Raw genomic sequence first — 9319 nt, 5'->3', positions numbered from 1 at the left:
GGATACGGCCTGTCAGAGTAACTTTCAAGGAAGAATCAGTTCGAACCAGGATTCTGCAAGAGAAAGCAAGACTGAGGGACAAACAGGGGTACCAGAGACTATACCTCGACCGCGACAGAACACAAGAAGAAAGGACTACACTGAAAGAGATGGTACAGAGACGCAAGGAGGAACGAGAAGCAATGAAAATGAGCAGGACCCAGACACAGGAGGAAGGGCAAACACACCCCACAGAATCTCCCACCAAAAGACTCCACCCGCGACATTCCCAACGCAACTGAGCAACCTATACTACAACCCACTCACTGTTCCCTCTGCCACCAACCCCCATATCACAAACCTCACCCCAACAGCTGCCCCTTATGGGCATTCTGACCCCACCCCCATCAACACAAACCCCACCTACACCACAGCCCCATATAGGCCCCCACCAAGACTCTCGCTCCCCCAACCCCAATATACTTGCATGACCACAATGATAGAAAAGAAACTAAAGGTTTGGTACACAAACGCGGATGGAATAACGAATAAACATGAGGAGTGGAATGAAAGAATCAGTGAAAAATCCCCAGACATCATAGCAGTCACAGAAACAAAACTCGCTGAGACAATAACAGACACAATCTTCCCAACAGGATATCAGATCCTGAGGAAAGATAGAAGGAGTAGAGGGGGAGGAGGGGTTGCACTGCTCATAAAACACCGATGGGGATTTGAGGAAATGGAAGGCATGGACATGATTGGAGAAAGAGACTACATTGTAGGTACAATTCAGTCCGGAGAACATAAAGTAGTCATTGGAGTGATGTATAACCCACCACAGAACTGCAGGAGGCCAAGAGAGGAGTACGAAGAAAACAACAGGGTGATGGTGGACACACTGGCTGAGGTGGCAAGAAGAGCTCACTCGAGCAGAGCAAAGTTACTGGTAATGGGCGATTTCAACCACAGGGAGATCGACTGGGAAAACCTGGAGCCACATGGGGGTCCCGAAACATGGAGAGCCAAGATGATGGATGTGGTACTTGAAAACCTCATGCATCAACATGTCAGGGACACAACCAGAGAGAGAGGGGAGGATGAGCCAGCAAGACTGGATCTTGTGTTCACCCTGAGCAGTTCAGACATCGAGGACATCACTTACGAGAGGCCCCTTGGAGCTAGCGATCATGTGGTTCTGAGTTTTGACTATATAGTAGAGTTACAAGTGGAGAAGGTAACAGGAACTGAAGGGGACAGGCCAAACTATAAAAGGGGGGACTACACAGGTATGAGAAACTTCCTGCAGGAGGTTCAGTGGGACAGAGAAATGGTAGGAAAATCAGTAAACGAGATGATGGAATATGTGGCAACAAAGTGCAAGGAGGCAGAGGAAAGTTTTGTTCCCAAGGGAAACAGAAATAATAGGAAGACCAAAACGAGTCCTTGGTTTACCCGAAGGTGTAGGGAGGCAAAAACTAAGTGCAACAGAGAATGGAAAAGGTACAGGAGGCATAGGACCCAGGAAAACAAGGAGATTAGTAGAAGAGCCAGAAACGAGTATGCGCAGATAAGGAGGGAGGCCCAGCGACAGTATGAAAACGACATAGCATCGAAAGTCAAATCTGACCCGAAACTGCTGTATAGCCACATTAGGAGGAAGACAACAGTCAAGGACCAGGTGATAAGGCTGAGGAAAGAAGGTGGAGAACTCACAAGAAACGATCAAGAGGTATGTGAGGAGCTCAACACGAGATTTAAGGAAGTATTTACAGTAGAGACAGGAAGGACTCTGGGGGGACAGACCAGATGGGGACACCAACAAGGAATACACCAACAAGTGTTGGACGACATACATACAGATGAGGAGGAGGTGAAGAAACTGCTAAGGGACATCGATACCTCAAAGGCAATGGGACCGGACAACATCTCTCCATGGGTCCTTAGAGAGGGAGCAGATATGTTGTGCGTACCACTTACCACAATCTTCAACACATCCCTGGAAACTGGGCAACTACCTGAGGTATGGAAGACGGCAAATGTAGTTCCCATTTTCAAAAAAGGAGACAGAAAAGAGGCACTAAACTATAGACCTGTGTCATTGACGTGTATAGTATGCAAAATTATGGAGAAGATTATCAGGAGGAGAGTGGTGGAGCACCTGGAACGGAACAGGAGTATAAATGCCAACCAGCACGGATTCACGGAAGGCAAATCCTGTGTCACAAACCTTCTGGAGTTTTATGATAAAATAACAGAAGTAAGACAAGAGAGAGAGGGGTGGGTTCATTGCATCTTCTTGGACTGCAAGAAGGCCTTTGACACAGTTCCTCACAAGAGATTAGTGCAGAAGCTAGAGCATCAGGCGCATATAACAGGAAGGGCACTGCAATGGATCAGAGAATACCTGACAGGGAGGCAACAACGAGTCATGGTACGTAATGATGTATCACAGTGGGCACCTGTGACGAGCGGGGTCCCACAGGGGTCGGTCCTAGGACCAGTGCTATTTTTGGTATATGTGAACGACATGACGGAAGGGTTAGACTGAGAAGTGTCCCTGTTTGCAGATGATGTGAAGTTAATGAGGAGAATTAAATCTGATGAGGACCAGGCAGGACTTCAAAGAGACCTGGACAGACTAGACACCTGGTCCAGCAAATGGCTTCTCGAATTTAATCCTGCCAAATGCAAAGTCATGAAGATAGGGGAAGGGCACAGAAGACCACAGACAGAGTATAGGCTAGGTGGCCAAAGACTGCAAACCTCACTCAAGGAGAAAGATCTTGGGGTGAGTATAACACCGAGCATGTCTCCGGAAGCACACATCAGTCAGATAACTGCTGCAGCATATGGGCGCCTGGCAAACCTGAGAACAGCATTCCGACACCTTAGTAAGGAATCATTCAAGACACTGTACACCGTGTATGTCAGGCCCATACTGGAGTATGCAGCACCTGTTTGGAACCCGCACTTGATAAAGCACGTCAAGAAACTAGAGAAAGTACAAAGGTTTGCAACAAGGTTAGTTCCAGAGCTAAGGGGAATGTCCTATGAAGAAAGATTAAGGGAAATCGGCCTGACGACACTGGAGGACAGGAGGGTCAGGGGAGACATGATAACGACATATAAAATACTGCGTGGAATAGACAAGGTGGACAAGGACAGGATGTTCCAGGGAGGGGACACAGAAACAAGAGGCCACAATTGGAAGTTGAAGACACAAATGAGTCAGAGAGATAGTAGGAAGTATTTCTTCAGTCATAGAGTTGTAAGGCAGTGGAATAGCCTAGAAAATGACGTAGTGGAGGCAGGAACCATACACAGTTTTAAGACGAGGTTTGATAAAGCTCATGGAGCGGGGAGAGAGAGGGTCTAGTAGCAACCGGTGAAGAGGCGGGGCCAGGAGCTAGGACTCGACCCCTGCAACCACAAATAGGTGAGTACAAATAGGTGAGTACACACACACACACACACACACACACACACACAATTTCCTTACCAACACTCCTCTGGCGAAGAATAATATTACCTTTGATCTCGAATAAGAGCGAGTTTGGTAAGGTGTGCCGGGGAGTGGAGAGAGACGTGTGGGTCAGTCACTGTCTGATTGCACAGAGCCGTAGCGAGAGGCAGATCATATGATGTGTGCTGTAGCGTCACTGAGCCGTATCTGTCATGTGATGCATGGTATCAGACCTTGACAAGGTTATCGTGATATGGTTGTGTGCTGCGTGTGTGTGCTCACGTGGTTGCAGAGGTCGAGTCACCAGTTCTTGTGTGTGTGTGTGTGTGTGTGTGTGTGTGTGTGTGCGTGTGTGTGTGTGAGACAGAGCGAGAGAGAGAGATCAGATTCATTGTCATAAATTCCAGTCTCTAATGTTTCACGTTCAAAACGTTTCTCTGTCATTTACCTCTATATTCTCAGTTCAGTGAATGTTCCAAACACCTGAACGTTCCAAACAGCATGAACATTACAAGCAGCATTATTCTTCCAAACAGCACAAACATTCCAAGCAGCATGAATGCTTCGAGGAGAAAGAACGTTTCAAAGATCATGAACGCTCCTAAGACGTTTAGCGTTCATAGCAGCATGAATGTTCCTACCAGGAGGGACACTTCTGCGAGGAGAAACGTTGATACCAACAAGACCGTTCCAACCAGCAGGAGCTTTTCGATGAACAGTAACGTTCTCCTACAAGCAGGAACGTTCTAAAATAACGAACGTTCCCACAAGGATATACGTTCCTACAAACATGAATATTCCTACAAGCATGAACGTTCCTACAAGCATGAACGTTCCTGCGAGCATTAATGTTTCTACAAGTATGAACGTTCCTTAAATAACGAAAGTTCCTACACGTATGAGCGTTCCTACAAACATGAACGTTCCTACAAGTAAGGACGCTCCTACAAGTAAGAACGTTCCTACAAGCATGAACGTTCCTACAAGAATGAACGTTCCTACAAGCATGAACGTTCCTATCAGCAGGTGCAGGGCCAAAAAAAAGTGAACCTGTATTTTACGATCCACAGCCTGAAATCGCTTCATAAATACGCATAAATATGGAGACCGTGACAGAAATGGTCCTACGCATGATGGCGCGGAGAGAGACAGAGACAGACAGAGAGAGAGAGAGAGAGAGAGAGAGAGAGAGAGAGAGAGAGAGAGAGAGAGACATACAGACAGAAACAGACAAACAGAGAAACAGACAGGCGTAGACAAATCTACATTTTACACAAGCAAATCATGTCTCCCATGAAATATGCTTCCTAAGTACTATATTTACAATATATTTCATATATTAAAATATAATATATATCTCTTACATCGGCCCTTCACGTGATTTGAAGAATGAAATGCGTCTCGGGCCGGATAATCATTCTAAATGATGATGACATTCGTAGAATGATAATCCCTTACCAGTGGGTCGTTTTTATGAGGTAAAATCATGATCTTTCGCGTGACTTATGGTGCTGGAAGAGCTTGCAGCTTCACGCAGCGGTGCCGCTTGTTGAAAACACGCAGGCACCTTCAGCAGCGAAGAGGAGGAGCCAGGAGCTGTGATTCGACTCATGTAACTACAAATAGGTGAGTACGAAAGTTTAATGTAGCCTTAACGAACTTTACTGTAACCTAACCAGAGTTTACTGCAACCTTACTAGAGTTTACTGCAACCTTACTAGAGTTTACTGCAACCTTACTAGAGTTTACTGCAACCTTACCAGAGTTTACTGCAACCTTACCAGAGTTAACTGTAACCTAATCTGAGTTTACTACAGCCTTGCGAGAGTTTACCTCAACCTTGTTAGAGTTAACTACACAATATGATGAGGAACTTGGCAAACCACTTAATTTCTCGAGACCACCTGCGAGGATGCTGGGGGAAGAGAGATGAAAAATTCTCCCCCGTCTGTACACAGGTGCTTGAGTACCTAATGTGCATAAGTGCTTGAGGACCTACTTATCCAGTAAGTTTATTCAGGTACACACCCTTAGTGTTTTACACTTGTCTTGTATAGTAATCTCTGTGTAAATTGCTCAGGATAACCCAGTAAAGTCAAACGATCCGACCACTTAGTGTACCTATCTCGGTATATACTCCAAAATATGTATTACACTAAGAAGTTTGAATCTCTCAGTGTATATACACAGTGAATAAGTAAGTAAGTAAGTAAATTTATTCAGGTATACACAATACAGTTACATAGAATTATCATACATAGCAGCATATGTGTAGAGAACCTAGGATAACCCAAAAAAGTCAGAGTGACTTATTTCCATTGAATATTCCAAATACTTGCTTACTTACTTATCTCTCACCATATATATATATCGAAGTAAGTCATTTTATTCAGGTATACACAAATACAGTTAAATAGGTCATCATACATAGCAGCATATGTGTTAAGTACCTTGGACAACCCAAAAAAGTCAGGTGTTTATCTCTCAGTCTATGTACACACCGAGAGTTTAACACCTATTTAAAAATTAAAGTATCCAAGATCACTGGTATACAGGTGACTCGCAACTTTGGCCCCCGTGCAGGCGATATCCTTCAGATATCATGAACAAATCCTATCTTCATCTCTCTTATTTGTAATAATTTTCTTGAGTTACCCATTCAAGGTATCTGAGTCAGTCCATCAATATAAAGAAAACTAATTGCATTCTGGCTTACAGAAAACTCCATAAATCTGTCAGAAAGAAGAGGGGAACACTAATAAATACGATATAATGCACTGCAGAAGCAAATACAGAGAAATCACGGAACGGGTGGGGTTTCACGACTCGCCATGGGTTCAAACCCCGTCCGTTTCGTGAACTGTTTGCAATCGTGTTGTGTTATTACGATTTCGTGAGTAAATACAGTGTTGTCACGGTTTTTTTTTTATTATTTATACAACGATTTTGGAAAGATTCTCATTATTCAAAGCATTTCGAGCAGGTTAATGGGGTTTAAAGCCTATCGACTACATGAGGGCAGTTAAGGCTGCCTGTCACCACCAGTCAAGAATACTATAAAGCCTAAAATATACACTCCGAGAGATATACACCTCACAGTGTATATATAAATCCTGTGATACACTATAATTACGAGTATATAATTCTACAAATGATGTTACGGATAGTAGTGAAACTTTTTCATAATTGCTCTGAAGACACGCAGATGTTTGAAGATGTTACTGATACATATGTCCAAGTTCACTGTCTTTCTCACTACTAAGAGAACGGAGGATCGAACCTTCAGCCCCCTCTGATAGCACACATACGCAGTGTCCGTGGTTCGATCCCCGGCACGCGTGGAAACACCGGGCATGTTTCCTTACAACTGTTTCCCTTGTTGACCTAGCAGCAAGTAGGTACCCGGGGAAAATAAGCTCGGGTAGGTGAGGTAAGATAGATTTTTAACCCGAGGGAGGGTAGTCATCCATTTTGGGAGAAGGTTTAGTTACCCAGGATAACCCCCGGAGGAGAGTTAGACACCTAGGATAACTCCCGGGGGAGGATTAGTCACCCAGGATAACCAAGAGGGAGGGTTAGTCACCCCAGGATAACCCCCGGGGGAGGGTTAATCACACAGGAATATCCCCGAGGGACGGTTAGTCACCCAAGGAATATCCCCGAGGGAGGGTTAGTTACCCCAGGATAACCCCCGGGGAAGGGTTAGTCACCCAGGAATATCCCCGAGGGAGGGTTAGTCACCCAAGGATAACCCCCGAGGGAGGGTTAGTCACCCAGGAGTACCCCCGAGGGAGGGTTAGTCACCCAGGAGTACCCCCGAGGGAGGGTTAGTCACCCAAGGATAACTCAATTAAGTCATTACATCATCAGGGACTGTCTTGTCTTATTTCCAGTGGAATCTTTTCATCTTCTCTACCTCAGTAGGTATCATAAGACATGTCCATCGCTACACCCGTGACGGGGATCGATCCTGGTTCAACAGTGTGTGAGCTGAGGATGCTACAACTAAGCAACGAGCTCCTACAATGTAAATTCATCTATGTAGGAAAAATATATAAATAAATACATGAAATAACTAAATGGACGCGAAGTTGAGCCAAAATAAAAACTTTGAAAGCAATAATGGTTGAAACAAGCCGGGTCAAGGCAAGAGGTGAGTCGCCTTGCATAGATCTTCACCTTGTCTGGCAAGACGCTTACGAGACGGGATTATGGTAAGGCAGACCTTGAATACTCAAGCTGAGAGAGAACCCAAGACCTGCACTGCAGGTCAATGCTATCATTGCATATGGCTGCGTTGCTTGCAAGAATCACAGAATTGATTTTTGAATAGTCAGTCTGTCGTCTCTCCCTCTTTCTCTCCTACGTTATTTAGCGTCTTATCCGCTATCTCTCCTTTCTCCTTATTTCACTCTTCACTGCCTTCCATTTACCACCATTGTTCCTCATCACAACAAAACCCAGTCATAAACTGGATTCGCAATTCCGCAGCTATTTCTTGTCAGTAGCAATTACGTAATTCATTTGAGAGTGAGAGAGAGAGAGAGAGAGAGAGAGAGAGAGAGAGAGAGAGAGAGAGAGAGAGAGAGAGAGAGAGAGAGAGAGAGAGAGAGAGAAACGCTACTTGTCCACTTTGATCTCTGCATTCTTCTTCCTCCTCCTCCTCCTCCTCCTCCTCCTCCTCCTCCTCCTCCTCCTCCTCCTCCACCTCCTCCTCTTCCTTCTCCTCCATCTCCTCCTCCTATTCCTCACTCGTTGTACACATTCTATACCTCTCGTCATATCTTTCCTCTATAACACTGTCTACTATATTTATTTACTCTCTCTTACACCCTTCTCTCTTTCCCCTTGCCAGATATCCTCCTGTATCGTCTTACCCTTCCTTTTGTCTGTCTCCCCCTTTCTACCACCTCTTTTTCCTTTTCTCCTGAGGGCCTTATTTTTAACAGAAACTTTATATATGTATATATATATATATATATATATATATATATATATATATATATATATATATATATATATATATATATATATATATATATATATATATAACCCAGGGCAGCTAGTTTTCTGTTCCAGCGGCTCAGTGCTGGATGAGATTTTCGCCTTATAATCGGTGATACACACGTAACAACATGTACCGTATATGCCACCTTTATATCAACAATGTATCTCTTAAATCTTCTGTACTATATTATGTAATAAAATATTCCTATTAGTAAAAAAAATATATATATCAAAAGATGGGGTGGTAGGGGAAGTGGAATATTCAAACGGCTTCAGGAAGAAATCCAAATATTTTTCCTTGAAGCCTTTTTATCCACTTCTCCGAGGCTATGGGTCCCACAATTTACACCAGAGGTGGACCCCATTATATATATATATATATATTTGCAGTCCAGAGTTCACAGATGAAGAAATTTCCAAAATTTATGAAATAGCCATTGATCTGAAATACCCGAGGAATGTAATTGATAAATCATTTAAAATTGCTAGAAATACTTTTTACAACCCAAAAAGGGACAACCAACCTTATTCAACTAAAAATATGTTGGTTCTCCCTTACCATGAAAACTTGGTTGATATGCCTTCTCTTCTTAAGACTTTTAATATTAAAGTTGTATTTAAAAATCTTGATACAGTAAAAAAAATTTTGATAAAGAATTCCCCCCAAAATGCTGATGGATGTGTCTATAAGATTCCTTGTAAAATTTGCGATAAAGTTTATTACGGTCAAACTGGTAAAAATCTCGAACTAAGATTAAAACAACATAAATATAGCATTAGAACTGGACAAGATTCCAATGCTCTATTTATTCATGTAAGAGATTTTAACCATCCAATTGATTTTCAAAAAGTTGAGAAAGTAGTATC

General features: G+C 43.4%; 1 protein-coding gene across 1 annotated transcript in view; it reads right to left on the bottom strand.

Annotated features, from left to right (window-relative positions):
• LOC128693263 (uncharacterized) overlaps positions 1-3654 on the bottom strand; it is a 16495-nt gene extending 12841 nt beyond the window's left edge. Inside the window, exon 1 of the mRNA XM_053782828.2 lies at positions 3512-3654. The gene's annotated coding sequence lies outside the window, so the exon portion shown is untranslated. The remainder of the gene's footprint in view (positions 1-3511) is intronic.
• Between the last annotated feature and the right edge of the window lie 5665 nt (positions 3655-9319).

This window comes from Cherax quadricarinatus, chromosome 28 (assembly GCF_038502225.1).
Source record: "Cherax quadricarinatus isolate ZL_2023a chromosome 28, ASM3850222v1, whole genome shotgun sequence".
Lineage (NCBI taxonomy): Eukaryota > Metazoa > Arthropoda > Malacostraca > Decapoda > Parastacidae > Cherax > Cherax quadricarinatus.
Note: the sequence above shows the minus strand (reverse complement) of the source record. Positions and strands in the feature narration are given on the sequence as shown.